At 38.2% G+C, this 21,053-nt stretch overlaps 1 long non-coding RNA gene across 1 annotated transcript in view; it reads right to left on the bottom strand.

Annotated features, from left to right (window-relative positions):
• LOC135328194 (uncharacterized) overlaps positions 1–21,053 on the bottom strand; it is a 111,752-nt gene that overhangs the window by 11,595 nt on the left and 79,104 nt on the right. The gene's annotated exons all lie outside the window — the stretch shown is intronic.

Here is a 21,053-nt window from a genome sequence, read left to right as displayed (position 1 = left end):
AGGTTCCAATGTTGCTTGATGCTAGATTAAAATGAATATAAGGGCATGAACGAACTAAGGTTGCATCCATCCACGGTGAATTCCCATACCAGATAGTCCTTTGTTTTTTTTGCTTTCTCGCTTCCTAAATATTTAATTACTCTGGGCAAAACAGAACAAACTCAACAGGAAGGTGAGATAATAAAATTTTAGAAAATCTATTGGCCACCTACAGCCTTTACAGAAAGAATATGGATTTAAATACCTCCCCCAACTCCACCCCTCCAGCTATATTTTATGTGAGAGGCCTAGATTAAATAGCTAATTACAGAAAAGAAAGGAGCTTGGTATAGATAAAATGACTCCTAAAGTTTGTTACATATACCCATATCTTCAGCTTATCCTATGAACTGGATGTGGTTATTCCGCATTCAACATAGAGGTTTTCTGGACCCCACTCCGATGCACCTAACTCTTCCTGTATACCACAGAAGGAAAGAAAGAAGAGTTGGGGATTTTAGCCATACGGACCGGTTTTGAATATAGCTACTACAGCTGTTAATGGCATTCTCCTTCAATGCCTTTTGGATACGGGCCTGGCTGCCCACCTTGGAAACACAGGCTCTATCAAACAGGAACCACACTTCAGCTGTCGGAATTATGATGCTGAAACTCTTCTGTGGATCCAGCCCTAACAAATTATTTCCAGTAAAATAAATAAAATAAAAATGTTCAGATCTAACTGCTACATTCTGTTAGAGCAGTAACTGGTGTGTAGTGTTAGTAGGTACACCTTTCTTAATGGGCAGAAGCTAAGAAGAACTTTTGATTGTCGCTACAAGCACATATTCTGGCAAATTGTGAATTGTCTCATGTATTTTTTTCTGAGTACAATCCCAATATTCAGCTTGACAAAGGCAACAATACACTCAGGATTCTAGTTTAGGCTTGTATAGTAATAATATCTCTTTCTTTGCAGATGAATGTGTTGTGTGTGATTTTTGCTTAGTAGAATAAGGGAAGTGAGCAGTTACTCCTCCTTTGCAGCTCTGAGGTCTTCCTGTTCTCTTTCCAAACTACTAGAATAAAAAGTGCTCTGGAAAGCATGACTCCCAATAGAGAGACACTCTCTGACTTTAAGAGAAGAAAAATGCCTACATTAGGATGATAAATGACAGACTATAATTAATTAATCAATTACTTGTTTTTACAACAAAACTCAGTATTGGAAATAGTTGCTTTAAATGCATCACGACCTGCAGTTTTATCAGACAAATTATGCTCCATCAAAACCCACAGTCAGCAGTTACTTATTGTGCTTAGTTCCAAATGGGCTCTTCTACTTCCGAATTAATTTTGATCCTAAGTATTTTGCATTTGTTTGGCCACCCAAAAGTGTTCTTGTAAAAATCATGTTTGAAAAAGGGATATACAGTATTTACAGTAGGAACATGCTTGACTTTCTATGATATTAAAAAAGCTTACTGAAAGGGAACAATGCTCATCATCTAAAATGTCTGATCTCAAAAAAATTACTCCTGGGGTAATTTTAGGATGCTGCTCTCCCTGGATTCAATTTATGTTCTGCATCTACAATAAAGGGCAAATGTCTCTGCAGTTCCCTGCTGAAATCAGTGCTGGGCTTGTACTGACTTCTCAGTCTCACAGCTTGGAAGAAGGCCATTACAAAGAAGCACAGAAAAGGGAAATGAGCCACTGCAGAGAAAGTCAAGAGTGAAGATATACTTCAAATCAATTTTGGCATGAAGTTGAGCTCTCGTTATGTCTGGTAGGAATGGATTTTAACAGATAGGAGAGAATAACCTTAGGGCTACTATTCTCCTAATCCTACAGATTTTTTTTTTTCTGAAAGACCAAACTATTATAGATTTCTAAAAAATATTTATTTGAAGGATGCTAGATGTCTAATGAAATCTCAGAAAAGTGGCTGTGTTTTGGAAAAAAAATTATTTGCCCTTGTTGAGACATATAAAAAAAGACGTTTAAAGTGGGGCTTTGTTATTCTGTTATGTTGTCATGTTCTTATGCAAGCTATTTTCCCAAAGATGATGGAGAAAGAGACAAAAGAAATGTCAGTCTGATGAAGTATTAGAAAGAATTTTAAAATGCTATTTGACAATATATCAAAAAGGGGCAGAATTCAATAGCGGATCACAATTCAAACATCCAGTACTATTTCAAAGACTTAATTTTAAATCCCACTAAAACATGTATTTATAATACCATCCTAATGCACAGAACATATAAATTGAGGAATAAGATTTCAGAATAGCTGAAAAGTCAGAGGATTGCTCATAACCACTTCAGTGCTTTACTCTTCTCACTGAAATATAGGTTGTAAGTCTCACAAAAATCCAGCATCAAATACTCACCATGAACCCATTGCTACAGCACACGTAAGCATCTTTGCATTCAACTTGCACCAATATACAGTTAGTGTTAGGCATAGTTGGGAAAAAGAGAAAGCAATGTTTGTTGCTTCTAATTCCTGAATTCTCTCTAAAGTATCCTGGTCTATGGGGCAGCTTAGTGCAGCTCCACAGGCACTTATGTACTTGGGGTCTGTTATCCCAGGGGAAAGCATGACTAGACAAGATCTTAACTACCATCTTCCAAACATAAATGGACTTGTTTACACTGCATACAGTGTTGCATTGATTTCTAAGTCTATGACATTCTTCTGGGTTATTTCACTACCAAAATGGTCACAACAGCGAATGCACACAACATGCATAAGCCTACAGACATTCAGACATTGCCCCCAGGAAAGTCTTTCTATAACTGAAAATTTGGGGTGGTTGCTTTTGGCTTAGGTACATTTTTTACATTGCTAAAAGCGAGCTTTCACAGAATATAATTACAGTGAATTGCAACTTATTCACTTTGCTCTCAGATAGTTCTCAAATTCACTTAATCTATTTTTAGGGACAGATAATAAACGTTTACGCTATCAAAATAAATAATACAGGATCACTGAAACCTCTCAGCCGTTTTGCTGCTCAGAATGATATCAACTCCCGCCAGGGAAGCACACTCAGCACTAGCCACAGTTTAGCTTTCAGCCAGTCGTTTATTTTTGACATAAATAAAAATGCCTTTCCTCTGAGTACATGGCTTCTCTTCTTCTCTTACGTCAGAGTCTACAAGCCACAGGGGGTAAAAGATGCATGAGTCCGTTCAGACTAAGAGAGCCAGCAACTTGGTGAATATATTTCTTTTCTGAGTATTTAATACCTTTCCCGACTGTGGTGGATTTAGTGCTCCTGGAAGTTAACACTGGGACATTTGGCCTGCCACTGTGGGCGGGACAGCGACCGCTGAGATACGACAGAGCCCGCATTTCTGCTCATCCTGCTTTTAAATACCTCCTTAAAGAGACAGTGTAAATAATTCTTTTTAAACTCCACACATCAGGCAGTGCCGCTGTGAACCCCACGTTGCTGCTTAGTGGGTATGTCTCTGCAGCTGCTCACACTCTGCTGTGCGTGCTTGCAGCCTGCACACTGAAAATCCTGAAGTGAAGAGGAAAGGAAAAACTGGATTACAGATGATCTGACCGGATTCAGACGGAAGAATCTGAGGAGGCAGGAGTTATCTAACTAAACTGCAGGGATTAATACGTGGCTCTATGCCTGGATAACTTTTCACTGGAGGCATTAACCAGGAATTTGTAACACAAGTAAAAGCATTCACCACTTCCACATTAGCAGCTCTTAAAATTGCAGCCAAACACCATCAGAGTGCGTACTCACATCAGAGCAGTCCTTTCTAAAGATCTATACAGAACTGCATTGTTTCCTACGAATTGGCAGTTTTATGCCAAATTCTACGAATCCCAACGACCTTGCCTTTCATCAAATAAAATGTGAAGCACTGGTGAACAGAATGGAGATTTTAACTAAGCTGAAAAAGAGTTTAAGCATGCTGGGATATGCAAAAGAACAGGCTATTTTGTAAAAGTACAAGCATCCATATAGTAGATCAGATCATCTGCACTGGCATCTCTGAAATTCAATCCTTTCTTAAATCATTTCAAAGGCAGATGGACAATGTTTTGCCAAGTCTGCAATTTGGTGGTGATGGAACTGCCTCATGAATGTGATGGAAGTTAGATGACTACTTAGAATTTCATATATTTGTGAGAGAACAGAGGAAGAATTATCCAAGGTCTTCTAAACTGCAAGAAAAGAGAGGAAATTGGCTACATGCTGAAGCATCGGCAAAAGGACAAGCTGAATCTGTTTATAAGAATGCTGGCAAAAGAGTAAGTGCCTTACAATTTCAAATCAAAGGCCTGCTAATGGAGAAAAGCTGGAGAGTGAAAAGACAAATCTGCAAATACATTTATACTTTGCTTCTGATATGAGATAGGAAATAGGAACAGAGGAATGAAGATAGGGAGAAGAATTTAAGTAATTTTTATGTAAGGTAAGTATTTCTGAGCTCAAAATTGCAGTCAAGGTATCAGAGATATTCAGCAAAAAAAAAAAATAGCAAAAAATAATATTTGAAAGAATCAACGAGTACAAAAGAAACTGCACTGACTACTTAGTTTCATATGATAGCAAGGATATTTAAACATTTAGTAGCTATATTGTATTTGCATATGTTTGTCAGAATAGATGCAGAATAAGCTCTGCAAACTGCTTCCAGTACGCTTTGCCACAGTACGATTCAGTTGTTTTCAATTACATTTACGTGGGAGGTTCTAGCTCATTTCAGTATACTTGTTTATCCTTGATGTAGAGTGTACATGTGCAAAATATGATAATATTGGTAGCTAATAATATATATTTAAAATGTATCCATATCTACCTAGACATATAAAAATGTTGTTATTCACAATATTCTCTACCAGACACTTTCCTGCAATGCAGAGAGAAAAGGAAGGATATTTCCAGCCATTTCCTTGTTTGGAATATTTGCATCTCTACAGTTACTAAACATTAATAATAAGAGAACACAATCATGGCAGATTTATTCTGTAACGGATGAAGAGAAAAGCCTAAAGATGGGGTCCATAAAACAACTCAAACTTCTAAAATAGACATGACTTTAGATATCTTACTTCAATTACACGATCCAAATAGCTTCAGCTCATTGTTTCCCTGAACGCAAATATATTGCAAAGACTGCACATCTGGTTTTCATCTGAAATATCACTTCCACTTTTACTTATCCCAATTTTGCCCCGCTTAAGCCCCCACAGAATGCGCCAGCCGGGCAGAGTAATGTTAATGTCTTTCAGGATCTCATTCCAGCGTACGTTCAGGGCATGTCCCTATACATGCTAAGGGCATGTTTAATCCACTAGAAACCCTCTCTTTTCAAAAGGCAGTCTCAGGTGGTTTGGTTGGTGCTCATCTTGTAGAACAGCCTCATGCAGAGAGATTTGGGTTCAGACCCACCCGAACCAAAGCTTTTCTTCGCTCTGTGATGCCTTAACCAGAAAACAGGCCGTCTGGGTCAGAGTAGGACAGACAAGCACAGGAAAGTCATGATTCAGCCTTCCCTGCCACAGCTGGCCCTATTTCAGCATCTGCAGCGGGCAGAAAGATGTCTCCCCGGTGATTCAAGCAAGACCCATGACATATTTTTAGAATTTATCTGAGCCCTCTCTCTTTGCCTTCATCGCAAACTTTTGTCTTTCCTCCCTGCTACCTACTTTCTTCTCCCCTATTACAAACGTGAAGCAGTAACTGCAGATTTCGCTCGTGTCTGTTCTCATTCCCTCTTTTAATCTTTGCCTGACTTTCACTCTTTCATAGCCGTTCACGTCACAGCACAAACATGTTTGCCCCCCCGCTTTGCTTCTTTAACTACCATTTCTCCTATCTCTTTTATCTCTTTATGCTCAGAAACAGGCACATCATATCCTGCCTTGAACTGCCAACTCCCTTCAGTACAACTGACTAAGCTCTTCTCCAAATCACATCCCTCTTGGCTCCTCTGGTTCAGCACACTAGAGTCATTCTTTCAACGTGTTTTTTCACAGTCTTTCAGATTTTCTTGCAATTCTGTCTGCAGATGCAAATACAGCTACCATCTTGCCGTGACTCACTGCTCGACCTCACTGCTCCAGACCTGTTGCCTTCTCTACTCAGCTTCTCTTTGACACCTCCTCATGAGTCATTAGCCATCAATTTTTCAAGCTCAGCAAAACTGAGAACAGCTATCTTAATATCCCCTTGCTAAATTCTTCCACTACTTTCTTAATCGCTGCAGATAACGTTACCGTTCTATCACTTGAGCAACAACCTGAAGATCAGGTTTTCACTTGTACCTCTCACTAACCCCTCTCACTCTGGGAGCAAGTTTTACACTCTTCCTGCTTAATATCTCCTAGCTATGGTATTCCTCTTCCTTCTCACAGCAAAACCTCTTTTTCTCTGTCTGATCATCCAGCATCTGACTATTATATATGTTTACAAATGCGTAATATATTTGGTCTTTCTCCACTTATTCAAAATGCTGCTGCAAAGACAGCTCTTCTACCTCAATGTTTTGTCCACATCACCCATCTCTTTTCATTCCTTCGCTAGGTCACTTTCCTTCTTTGCATAAAGGACGATGTATTTGTCTTTATTTTTAATGCTTAATAGAGAATATCCTCATCCTCGTGAGTCCCATCACTTCAACACCAGGAACTCCAAATGACTCCATCTCTACATTTTAACCACTAGCTTTTCGAACATTTTTTGTTCTTTCTCTCCTTCTGCCTCTCACACTTTACTGGCCTCACAGGGAAGGGCCAGAAGTCATTCTGCATCTTCCCTTTGCCCTTGTCCCCATCCCAGGCTGACCAGCATGAATATTTCTGGGAGATGAGGTCACATTCGTGCTCACAGGTTCCAAACAATGAAATTAGAGAAGAACCAATGCAGAGGAAAGAGCAACGAGCAAGGGCTGAAGAGCTAATGCTCCTACTTCTGCTCTATACCTGGGTGGACATTAACTTAGCTTGTTTTAATGGTTTTATCCTAAACCGATGCTTGTATCAATACTGCTGCGGGTGCTGCAAGCAATTACAGAATTTGTCCAGTTCTCTTCAGTGTAGATTTTTATGATTTTTTTTTTTAGTTGGATTTGCAAGTTCGATTTTACCTCTTGAGCTGCTGTCTATTTTGAACTGAAAGCTTAATTTATCTTTTAATATTCTTCATTGGAAAGTATTTGCAGTAAAATGTTATGCGGAAAAAAACTTGGAATAGCTAATGTAAAGAGCAAGTACGTTTATACTGAATTACCTGATTTCTGTTTTCCATGATTCTGCATATTTAGCATCATTTTGTTTAGGATTAGAGACCAGCAGAAATGACTGATAAAGATCTGTAAGTATACTTAATCCTATTTTATACTAAAACCTTTATTAAATTATGTATTTTAAGTTACACTCACATGAAGTGCAGGGAAAGGCATACTGAACTGGTCTTATACAGCAATTAAAAGCCTTCTTCAAATGCTAATCATGTGCAATTAGTCTACTTCAATTACTTATGAAACCACAAATTGCCCTCTCCAAGAAAACAGAATATATTCCATGCGCTGATTAAAAGGGAACAGTGATCTTCAAATTGTGAAGCAAATGATTGATGTGAAGCAAAACTCTCACAATTTTGTTCTTTTAACTCTTTGATGAACTGAACAACAAAAGCAAGTTTCTCCAAAGTCTCAAAAGTGTTATTACCAATTCATATAAAGAAAAGCACATCTGTGTTCATGTGCCCCACTTTAAATACTTACTTTATCTTTACTTAATGTCGTAACATGCAATTTATTATGCAGATGTTTCCTTCCCTCTCTTTCTCACTGGAAATCAGATTTTAATTGGCTACTTTCTAACCTGCAAAATAATCAAAAGCAGCTGACCTGTTGGCAATTCATAAAACTTTCTTTTTCTTTTCTTTAGGGGGCAGTTCTATTTGCATTATTCCCAAAAAAGCTTTAGACAGGAACAAAAGTGTCTATTTAATTTAGTATAACTTTGATCACTACAGAGTACTACTGCATGACACAATTTCTGAAAAAATATCCAAGTTAGATCTAGATATAAAGCTTTTTTAAAATTTCATCTTGACTCTTCACTTACTGGGTGTGGGTATTCTAAGTCAGCAAGAACAGGTTTCCTGGAGGAGTGTTTTTGTTCAACTTGAATGTACATCTTTTCTGGCCACTAGTGTACTTCATGCTCAAAGCATAAGCAAATAACCAGTACTGCATCAGCTACAATGAAATGGGGCATGGACAAGGGAAAGAAAATTAGCTAACTATTTCAGAAAGTAAGTTTCTGCTTTCTGTTGCTGTCCCAGTCAGTGGATTACAGGAAATTAATGTCCTATCCTTTATGTTCTGTTATTAGATGTTCTGTTTCCAGATGTTTTGGGGGATTCTATATAATTGCAGTTTTGTTGGTTTTGGTGACATTTTTATTTTTTCAGGAGTATATGTGGGATATTAAGTGACAATATACAGGACTGTATATCCGTTTCATTAAGAAAAATAGAGAAAATCCACATCATTCATATCAGTGTGTGGGCAACTCCTTTAAGACTGGTAAGCAATGTATTAACTAAAGGATTACACGTGTAAAAAATGTGGACTTGACAAAATGAGATAAAATTTCTTCAACAACAAATCTGCCTCAGCAGGAGCAGCTGACCTAGGCAGAGTGCTTTTCTAATGGAATTTAACAGAGATTTACAGTAGTTCATTTTTGCTCTAAACTTGTTTCTGAAACGGAAGCTTCTACACAGTTCTTGCAGAAAGGACCTCTACGTGGTCTCTGAAGAAAGAGGTGGTATCTCCTTCCAGCCATCATCCAGCAGCCCTGATTGCCCGCCATTTGGGGAGGCAGAGGAAGGCATGCATGCATAGCTTGTAAACTGCTATAAACAGTAAATTATTCCAATATTACAGCATCATTTGAAAACATGTAGGCATGCATATAATCGTAATTACTCCCTCTATTTGTAAATAGGGAGAAGGGCCATCTTCTTATATTACATGAATATAGAGTTACTGCACTGATTAATTTCCTGATTAAGGTCTACAGACTTAGAGGGGAGGGAAGGCTATTGATTTTGTTAAAAAAGAAAAAGAAAAAGAAAAAAAGAAAATCAGTAATAGTTTCATAAATCATTTACCAAATATCTAGAATTCAGACCATAAACTGAAGTTTCTCTAATCAAATGATTGCTCCCCCTCTTAGCCTGTTTCTTCCTTCACTATCAACTACATTGATAATGTTACGGTAAAGCCCACAGCAGTTCCATAAATGTACTATCAGATCTGAATAATCATCACAATCTCCCCAAAATATTAGTGTAAGTATCTGCCTGATTTCATACAGTCAACCCTTTGTCTCAGCTCAGACGACAGCCTTCAGGTTCTGGAAAAGTTATTTACTGTGTATAACAACAATAAAAAACATTCAAAGGATTTGTTCTTTTGTTGAAAATGATATCATGACCCTATTAAGATACTAGGATCAATAAGATCAGAAGTATATTGTATTTTTCTTTATTTCTTCTAAAGTTTCCAGATACATTGCAACAAAAAAATATCAACAGAGCATTGTGCACAACACAAACAAAATAACTTTAAGTGAAAAAATATACATAATATAACTTAGCTATTTGTATTTTGTCATATAGCATACTTTATAGGGCCACTATTTATTACAGGATTATTCAGGAGAAGATTAGGTAGGCATGTCCCATGGGTCAAATGCCTTAATTTTCTCTCACAGAATTAGTTTTAACCTTAACTGTAGACAGTTTTATATCTGACTTACCTAAACAGAGAAGCTCATGCTGTTAGGAAAAGAAGAAGTGTGTGTCATGTCCTCCTCTTTTTCCAACACAACAATGAAATGAGGAACTGGAAGTATAATCTATTTAAAGAAAAAATCTATGCTGTTCTACCACTTACATTCTCTTTGGTCTTGTGATGTGGATAATGTTTTATTTGGTAGAAAATGTAGTATTATCATCAACCTATTGATAGACTTTAAGAATTGTCAATATTACTAATTCTGCAGAAATGAGAAATAATTTCCCAAGCCTCATTCATTTCACCATCTATAATGCATAAAGGGCTCTAAAGAAAAACAGGACAAATTGCTTTGCAAAATGAAGGTTTATCACAGAAAATAAATATCTTCTATAATGAAGGGGCTTTCCTATAATAAAAGTTCTCACAGCACCAGCTTCAAAATCTACCTCTTGTTTCAAAAAAAATATACAAGAACAAACTGTGCATATGTGAAATACCTAGTAGACACTAACTTTGTATGTTCTGTGAATACCAGTCAGGACAGAGACATAATCCAGAGAACTAGTAAAAATATATGGGTAAAATAGGAATCTGGTTGCTGGTGAACTCAACCAGTAACTCAAAATACCTTTACAGCTGATCCAGCTTATAACCAGGTAGTGATGGCTATCAGGCACTTTTCTGGCAGGAAGGTACATGCACCCCAACCATAAATAACTTGAACGGTTGTATCGACAGTTCTCTTATGTTGGGAAAATTCTTATGAAAACTTTAATGGATTCTTTCTGTGGCAAAGCATCACAGAATATCATAATGCAGTTGAACAATTTGCCTTCATCTCTGAACCAGAGAGAAGCAGACACTTAAGAAACTCAAAAAAATGCAACATAAAATGCCAGCAGCTGGATTTTTTTAAAGAGCAGAAAGCATGACCAAAGGGTGGCATGGAAATGAAGAAAACTTCACTTGAACGTATTTTTAAGAGAGCTACCACCAAGACAAATATTACTTATTTGGGAATGATATCCAAAATTACAGCTAAAGGTAGCAGAATGAAAAGAAAATGAAAACACAGAGAAGATTTTTTTCCTGATACTGAGTTCTTCTGGGTTATGGAATAATCTTTGGTGGCACTCACATCTCTTGGAACTTAGACAAAACACAATAAAACGCATTATAGGAAATACTGATGCATTGGCAGGACAGGAGCTGGAAGAGCTATTAGGATTTCTCCTCTGCTTTAACTCTTTATTCTTACCATTGACAGCATTAAATATTTCTAATATTTTTGTCACCACTTCTATCATAATAATGAGTAAGAGTTAATTCCACATTTTAAGCAAAGAGACTCATATAATTTCTGTGGTGTCATTTTGCAAGGAGCTGTGATCTGTGAACCTTCATAATAATAGATATAAAAAGGTGAGATCTACCACCATTTAGTCAAGCACCTACATGTGCATTCGTATCATCTCCTTTTCTAAACAGGAGAGAGAGAGAAGCACTCCTAGAGCACACATCATTTTACATTGCCAACAACTTATTTACGAGTTAGCTCCTAAGAGGTCAATAGAACAGCTCACGGATGTTGATAATAAACACTAAGGAAAAGTGATACAAGCAGGTGCAACACTGATAAGGTTATTAAGATGTAATGAAGTTAAATGGACACCAATTGCTTAGTTCACTTGTTTTGTTTGGGGTTTTTTTTGGAGCGGAGCAAATGGATAAAGTGGGAAGCAGAACATAGCGGCTGATTTCCCTGCAGAAGGGAGATCCGGAAAGGATTTTTCTGCTTTTGCACAAATAAACGTCGCTGTTGGCAGGAATGGAGACCTCTGGAGATGTTCAGAGACTAGGAAGCTTCTTGCAGAAGACACAGGAGCTGTCGTGAAGAGCTGTGCTTCCCAGATGGAGGTACTTTGTACCTCCTATACTCTTGTTAATAGTCTGTGATTTGGAGCATATTTCTGCTTGCATGTTTCCAGTTACATCAAGAATCAAACTTCCTAATCTGTCTCCTATTTGTTCTTCAGCTATACCCAGCTGTGTAACACGCTCGCAAGCAGGCTCTGCTGTAAAGGAACTGTCTGCTCTTTGCATAAACTGGGATTGATGATTCCTAATAAACCTGTGTTTTGAATTGTACATATTCAGGTTCGAGTATGTATACAAAGACTGCTGACTGTGAGCCCATCATACACTAGGATGCTTGTCTTCTGCCAGGAAGATGCACATCTTAAGTAGTTACCTTGTCACAAGAAAAACTGAAAATGTAAAGTAAGCAAATGTAGGATACACAGGTTTTACTAACTTTTTGTGGCACTCAAAAGTCTTGATTATACAGCAGTGAATTTAGATATGTTACAGAACTGTCAGAAACACATGAGGACAAACATGGCACAGTCAATCTTTGAGGCAGGCAGGGTCTGATTTGTCCCTTGATCTGAATTACACAAGACTTGAGGCTGCTCTAATCTTTTCTCAAAGTTGCATATTCTTAGGATCCATTTTGTAGCCCCAGATTCACACAGAATCAAGCTCTTCTTCCCGTAATACTTCTGCGTTTCCATATTGAATAAAAGTAATTTTTCACCTGTTGTTTTTCTGGTTACTTATTTGGATTATCAGATATCAACTAAGGTATATGGTACTTTAAGTGAGAATAAGTATCTTTTTATCTCTATATGCGTGCAATATAAAAATGAGCTCAAAATTTATGGAAAATGACAGCTAACTCCTCCCAACCACGTATTTTAAGTCCACAGCATTAAACTTAAGACGCAAAAGAAAGTCCCGGTTTACCACTGTGGACTCAATACTTTTCTCACTGAAAAGGATCAACTTATCAGCAGTGGTCCAGGCGGGCGACGATCCCAAAATGACGCTTACATCACACTGCCTCTTGGCCACCGACACAGGGCACGAGGCCGGGCGACAGGCACCCCCGAATCGGGACAACCCAGGACCCACGGAGGCGATGCCCAGCGCTGTGCGCATATGCATGGGTGGGCTTTGCATGGCTCAAACTCACAGGAGGGACCTTCCTGGACCCCGGCCAGCATCAGGACTGTGGTGGTGAAAAGCTCAGTTTGCTCCCAGTCCCTTTTTGGGCTCTTGCCAAATAAAGTTTGCACACACAGTCAGCCCTGCTTTTCTATTTCCAGCCCTGCTTGGCAGCGTATCAGCAAAGCAGCAGGCCTTGCAGAGAGCTCTGACACCCTGCACAGACCGCGGGGAAGCCCAGCTCCCCAGCTGCCCCATGTCCTCCTCCCCCAAACGCGCGGACTGGGGGCCGTGCAGCCTCCCTCCGGGTGGAGCAGCTCTCTTGCCTTCCCACGAAAACAGAGCCAGAGCGCGGACAAGGGGAAACGACATGAAGTTGGGTCTTAGCTTCTCCTGGAGTTTGTGCAGCGGGCAGGACACGCACAGAGCTGCAAGGCATGAAGCACTTGCGTGCTGCGGGTTAGACGTTGCCACAGGCACCCTATTTCATAAAGTTACGTGAAGTACGGACACATTTTACCCTTGAAACCTACTGTTTACAGGGATAAAATAGAAGGGATAAAATAATAGCAAGCCTGGCAAAAAGTGCAGCGCTCACATTCAACATACAATTTTTCTTCCTCTAATGGGTAGATCTTCATAATTTACTAACCCTGCAACGATAATGAGGATAACCTGACGAAGTGAAATAATCTCTCTGATTTAGTCTTATGTTTGCTCAGTTAAGTGAGCACGTTTGCAGGCTAAGTGGATATATAATTCACTCCACGGGCTGCTCAGCACGGCAACTTTGGTCTCCGGGAGCTTCTCGGTGGTCAGATTAAGGGATGGCAAGGCCCCTGCCAGGTCACTGCTGGCACCCGGGGTACGCAGCGTGCTCTGGACACCACCGAGGGAGCTGCAGGGGCTCCTGGCTTCCCCAGGTGCCTGCTGGCAGGTATCTCTGCTGCACGGTGGTGTCCGCGGCACCCATCCCCAGAACAGCTCTGAGAGCTGGTGCGCTGGGAACACACAGCACCGCTCACGGTAAATCCAGACTAGCAATAGCTGTTTGCTTTCTCAACTCAGCGGCATATCCATGCAATCATACTGCATCCTTAAAGCCACCTCGGTCTCCAGTGGCATGGAGACATCCACCATCTGCCTATGGTGGAGAAACAACCAACGCTAGAGGGAAGCCGCTGCTATCTTAGATGCTGCCAGTGCAAAAGTCCTTCATTTCTTTCCTCTCCAACCCCCCCCCCCCCACAGATTTTTAAATAATAGCCTAAACAGGGCCACAAAAGGCAAAATTTCAAGACTAAAGTGCTTGTTTTCTTTCAGAGGTGGGAGTGTCATCCTGTTGCTGTATGCCACTACACAAGATAATCTGGCTTTTCCCATAGCTGCACTAGAATCACTTAAAAAAACCATTAAACCAAACATGTCAATGTCTTTATGTGCATACTATTCACTGTATTTTAAAAAGAAAATAAACCTCTAATCTGGACTACACTTCTAAGATTTTACCATGTCTAAACAATCAACACTCCCAGAATAATTAGTGTCTTGATATTAACTAAATCTCCAAGGTATCTTTCGTGGACCTTTCATAGCATGCACCGATTTATTTAATTGATGAATAGCTTTGCATGTGCTTATTTTTAATCCTACCCATTAATCTTATGAATAATTGCTATGTTTGTAATTATTCCAAAGATATAATACCAATATTTTTAATGTTAATAATGAATGACAAGGCTTTAGCAAGCTTTTTTAATGCCTGTAAAACAATGCAGCGATTAGTCAGAATGAAATATTTGCTCAGAGAGTATGTAAGAGATTGATTTTTCAGTTGATCTCAAGTCAATACAGTGATAATCATTGAATCCAACAAGTTGAGTTCCTCTTTTAAGTCCACAACCAGGTTTTTTCATCATACTGTCGTACCTTAAAATCTGCAGAACACTCTTGAAGATCTATGTTACTAGATAAAGGGGAACACGATATACTACCAGAAAGAGCCCTATAGCATTTTACCTGTTCTCTCATCTTCTGTATCCAGCTGTTGCGTCCCCAAGTTGAGTGGGGACACTGGAAGCTCTCTGTGCCAGTGGGGGGTGTTGCTCGGCCGAGCCCAAGGGCTTTGGCACCTAGCACTGAGCTTCCTGATGGCAACACAGTGCAAAGAATGGTTATTATTCTGTGAATACATACCTTAGTCTCTAGGAGGGTTCACTGAGGTTATTATTAAGTTATTTTCCAAACTGAGATTAGAAATTACAGGAATAACTATCTCCTCATTCAGTAAAGAGTGTTTTTGCTCCTTAAGCAAGCTGCGTGCATCAATCCACAGTTGCAGCCTCAAGAGCTCTTAAAAATAGCAGAGAACGTGTCTTTGGACGCCTGGCCTTCAGTCTTGGCCTGTGATCCAAAATTCATTTTTAGGCCCTTAAATAGGCAGAGTAGTTTAAAAAAGGGCTCATTATCGAGTCACGTCACACAAGTCATGGGCTGCCAATGAAATCCATCAGCCCTATGTCACTGAAGAAGTCTTTCTTTTTTTTTTTTTTTTTTTTGCCAAATTCACAGAGTACAGAGGCTATTTTAATAGTAGGTGTTTGGGCATTTCTATTTTGATAACCAAAGTTTTTCAAAAGACTGCTGTACACTTTCAGAAGATGTTGAAACCACTCAACCTCAAATATAAATAGTGAGGCCCAACTACTGCCTCCCCTTTTTTTGATTCTTTTAGCAAAATTTAGAACAGAATTTGCATTTTTGAACTATTTGACAAATCTTACTGATTTAAGAGAGACTATAAGACATGATTTTAACAGCATCTAATCAATATTTGCAGTACTTTAATTTATTAAATTTTTGTTATTTACATTCAGCACTTCTCAGAAAATACCAGAATTAGAAAAACAAAACCTTGATATATATGAAGTTCCACAAACTTTTCAAAAATTTTTTCCAAGTTTTGAAAACTTCACCTGCTTCACTATCCACAGCCTCCTTCCCACATCAGTATAAACAGTTTGTTCCTTATGAAGGAAATCATTAACCCTGCAGCTGGTATCTCTCTCATTAATCTCATAACAGAGGCTTTTCTCAACAAGCAATGAACAGTTTCCATTTTGCCTGAACAAAATAAAGGAGGACTAAGCACAATTGTTACAATTTTCTCTATTGCATGAATGCTACCTACTAACTTAGAGCAAAAATTGAAGTCTTCTGAACATCACCGTATAATGAAAAAGAAAGATAAAAGCAATACAAAAGCTCTTTCAGACCATGAAAAAGCATTAAGCAAATATTTCATTCTGAAAAAGCATTTTAAAGTTTTCCTCAAATTTTCAAAGACTTAGGGTATTGGGGAACTTTCCTACCTTGTTTTCTGCTGTCATCGTCTTCTTAACGTCTACACACTTATAAGCACAGAACATACAATGTATTTGGCTTAAACAGAAGAGCAAATATCAGGAAGTTATTTCAGTTTAAACCAGATGAGATTTCAGATTATTGTGTCTCCTGAATAAAACTCCAACGAAGTTTTGCTTACTCTGAGCTTTGTATCTAACTCTACACCTTCCCATAAAGCTCTTAGGTGGAAACACCACTACCTTATTTTCTAGGTTATGAGAACTTCTTCCAGCCTCTTCCACTAAAAAGGAAAACACTGAAAAGTCATAACTATTCATCAAATTCATTGTGCTGAAAATCCCCTACACTTCATTTTTCAATGAGGCTTTTATTGGTTAAAAAACCTACTCAAGCTCTACTCATGAATTATCTATTCAAGAACTGAGGACAGATAATATCTTATAATCCATAATTACAAATCAAGCCTCATAGAAGAGAGTCTTCCTATATCACTTTGGTATTCTCTCAGCAATAAAAGTACAGTTTTGTTCAAGTTTTTTATCTCCAATATTAGTTTTCTATTGCCCTAGGGACTGCACATTGCTAACCAAAAGTCACTTAAAATACTCTCACAACAAACTCCTGTTGGCGCTGCTGTGGATTGATCCCCATAGATGCACTGCCATGTCTTCATTAAGCTAACGAGCATGCTTCTATTATCAGCAGTATATTGTAAGCCACAAACACTACTGATGCCGCTACAGCTTTTAGGTTTGCACACTTGTACTAGATGCTGTTATGATAAAGGTTATATTATCTGCCCTTCTGAAAGGTTAGTGTTTCACCTCCTCACAGCTTACGGTGTTTATACAAATCCGTAACACGGCAGGTCTACAAAACATGGTACCTAGACAGTGCACCCTGCATACACAAGAAAAGAATAGCGAAAAAAGGTGGAGAAAAGTTACAGTCCTGCAGCCTTAGAAGTCCACTGAGCCCTGGAACTGCTGGAAAAATGCCTTCCTGCACGTAACCTAAGCTGGCCACTACAAAGGCAGACTCCCCACGTGTCTCAGACAGTCTGTGACAAGCAGTCCTTGCTCTGAGTTATCCCCTGGAGCAGCATCCCAGTCTCAGCGGGCTATATAAAAAGCCTGAAAAGGACAAACTTCCCAACATAGATGTTTAAGCTCAAACCTGAGAGCAGGTATTCTGAGTGCCACCTTGCTTTCTGCAGAGCAGGGGAAAACTGAAAGCCCCAGGACCCTACCGTGTTAAAGAGGGAGCTCTCAAATTATAAATGTATTATTTTACATCATATGCTGGGCATCTGAAACAGATCAGCAGCAGCTCAGATCAATTAAAAGGCCAGGTGATGGAAACACTCCCTTCAAACATGTCAGATTTTATAGGGTAGTCTATACTGCTCCGAGCTACAGTCTGCCTCTTAACAATGAATGAAATGACTCTATGGCCATATATTCCAGTCCATATGTACCAACCAATGGTAGGACACAGAAAAGCTTCCTACCTTTGAAGTTCATTAAATTATACATTTTAAAAGATGCTGGAAGCCCGTTTACTTTAGTTTTTCAGAGATAAGTTACCAAATGCAATAAAACACAGTATTGGGAACAGACCTCTATTAGTAGTGACATAGTCTAGATAACATAACAGCTTCTATAATTATATTATCTAATAAATAGAAAAGAGAAATATGGCAAATGTAATGTGACATATTGTTAGGTACAGAATAGAGAATATATTAATAATTTTCCCTGGCTTCTAAAAGATAGAATAAACAAACAAATATTGACCTTGAAAGGACTCAACACAAAAACTATTAACAGAGCAGCCTGTTTTCCTGAACATCCTGTAATTGGAATGCCTAGTGGTATTATATAATTAATTGCCAACATACCAAAAATATTTTCCACAAAATAATTTTTTTCCATACTCTGTGTGTTTCATATAAAACGATGTTTGGGGAACACTGAGAAAATAGCTGAAGCAGAATGAGGAACAGGCAAAGAGAGAGGACGAGGTGGTGAGAACAGCAACGGGAAAGTATCAGGGTTGACTACTTGCCGCAGGCTCAGCAACACTCTATCATGAAAATATTGTGTATTTGCCCTCAGAGCTTTTTCAAGTTCAGGAATTTTCTCTTTAGGGGTTAATAGAAGTGAGATCCAAATAACCTCCAGCTTTTGTGCAGAACACCCTCCTATTCTAGTCCTTTAATCTCCTGGTACTTGATATCCTTAAATTAGCATTTGCATTTAGATAGAATGGAATTCTTTGACTTATGATCTCCACCATCTTTTTGACACAATGCGTTCTTTTAATCTTGATTTTTTTGAATTTTTAGTAAAGAAAACACATAAATTAAATCCAAAGGAAGATTCTAAAATCAGACCAGTGCTCCAAGAACATCCCCAAAACTTTCCTTCAGCTTATGGTTTCTTTCATTGCCCTAAAATGTTCTCCATCATTCCCTAAGAGTTCAACCAAATGGTTAATTTTGCTCTTTGCATGATTTAATTCAGTTCTTCCATAGGAAAATCCTGCAACCAGAAAAAATACATCTGAACTGTTATGTACAGAGAAATCACCTACTATACAATAATGTATTCCTTAAAGGAATTTAACGTGTTCCTCTTCTCGTGGAGAGTAACTTCATCAAGGTGTTTAAAACATTATAGCTCTGTAGAAAAACAGAGGTCCAAGTCTTGTTCCAGGCCCCATTCAAAGAAGGAGGAAATACAGCAGTTCCTGCTCAAAACTAATTACAGTAGCTAGAGAAATAACAAAAAAAGTGAATATGTATTTCTATTATTTTATATGCAATTTATTTTAGAATCCTAGACCCTCTGTATATGTGGAGAGAAAATGAACGCAAGCTTGTTGTTATGGTTATATTATTATTTTACCATAATGATTGAAGGCATTTATGACTGTCTCAAAAATAGAAAGTACAACTCAATCTTCCAGATCTATGAAAAGTGATTAAAAGCTGTCTGATGGAATATTAGACACAAATCTATGACTTTTTTGAAAAAGCTTTGAATATTAATGAACAGCTTCTAAAAATATATATTTAAAACCTTACGAACTGGTAACTCCAATCACAATATTAACAAATTTGCTCAAGTTCTCAGCAACGATAAGAAAGTAGTAATTCCGTCAAAGGATTTAGTATACTTCTAAAGGAGAAGAAACTGAAACACTCTTTTACCCCAAAAGTAAAGTTAGTGTGATGTCACTCAGGATCAACATACTCTTAGATAACGAAATACCAAGCAAGCTCGAGATGTGCATCTTCACTTCAGATTTCTCACACATGAACTTCTTTCCACCTTATCAACACAGCTACGGCAAGGCTTAGCAACCGCAGCCCGAGCGGAGTCTCTCGCTGCAGCTCTGACTCAAACCTTAATTGTTCATGTCCATTCCCAGCAACCCGGCATGCCTGCAGGCTCGTGATAAATTCAGCTGCAGAACAGGACAAACTAGGGCATATATGCAAATAAAATATTAACCTACATCTGTAAGAGTTAATGTGCCAAATTATATCACACATATTATGCACATAACTTAATTTCATTTAGACTTTAAATCAAATGGCCTGATCAAAAGGAGAAATATTCTACCTGCATTTCAAGCAATATGGGTCAGTTTAAACATGCTTAATGTTACCATGTCCTTAGCAAATTTATTTCTGTCATTTAGATCAAAGGCATGTATCTGCAGCATTTTCCATGCCTGCTCTATTGATACAGATACATTACTTTCATAAGAACCTGGTACTAATGCTATTGTAATTGTTCAGAAAACACCAAAATCACAGAATTTAATGCTGCAAAAGATTCTCTTTATTAAAGTATTGCTGTTTTTTCCTCACGACTATGCTATTATTAATTCTTTTCATGCAGTTCATTTCAGAAGTCTCAAAGTGTTTGACAACAACAAAAAATCAATTAAAAGCGCAAAGACAACAGTGCAGTAACATGAAAAGACAAATAATAAAATTAAATGCAAAGTTCTGAATTATTCAAATTAAAAATTTTTTTAGGTGTCCATAATAATAAAAAATAATAAAAAGCCTTCAAAGGAAGAATAAAGGCAAAGGGTTTGAAGACTGATATTTGTATTAATATCTGTAATAAGTTTAACAATTTAGCAATACTTTTGCCTCACAGGATAATGGTAGTTGACTATAGAAATTACATATGCACTTAGTTAAAACTCTGTTTTTCTTTTAACTCTGTGTGCACCATTTTACAGATCCCTGACTCTGCACTCTGAGTGCAGTAATATTATGTGCTTTTATGATACCTTTGATCTATAAATCCCAAAGCATTTTAAGAGAGTTCAACACCCCACAGCATCCTGGAAAATAAAATTATTCTTACTTTATAACTAGGGAAACTGAGGCACAAAGGTCCCTGTCTTCAGGCATTTTACATACTCCTGAATAAAAATTACAATGGCAATAAATGCAGAGGTGCCAAACATCCATAGTTTTCAGTGATGTATGTATGAGTTATCAAGTCTCGCTGTGTCAGAAGCATCAGTCAAGCTACGCTTATTTAGCTTGCAAAGTGTGAACCTAAAGTTTTTTGCTTTAGGCACCTGAGTTTATAAATGTTGGTCTGCATGATTTATTCCCTGATTACATATGATGACACATCTAGAAACCCATGGTACGGAGAATCCTACTCTCTCATTTGATGGCCTTCATTGTAATACCAGCTGTGACTCTCACAGCTGGTGTATAAGCCATCATCACCTCTAGCAACAGCATCCCCATTTTACCAGCTGAGGACCTGAGAACAAAAGACTTCAGGGTTGAACGTAGGACTTATCTACATTCACCTGGAGCAAGCTGATGCACGACCCCAGAGATAACACGGGAATTAGCATAACGA

Source organism: Dromaius novaehollandiae, chromosome 4, assembly GCF_036370855.1.
Source record: "Dromaius novaehollandiae isolate bDroNov1 chromosome 4, bDroNov1.hap1, whole genome shotgun sequence".
In the NCBI taxonomy this organism is placed as follows: domain Eukaryota; kingdom Metazoa; phylum Chordata; class Aves; order Casuariiformes; family Dromaiidae; genus Dromaius; species Dromaius novaehollandiae.
This window is presented reverse-complemented; position numbering and strand designations above follow the sequence as displayed.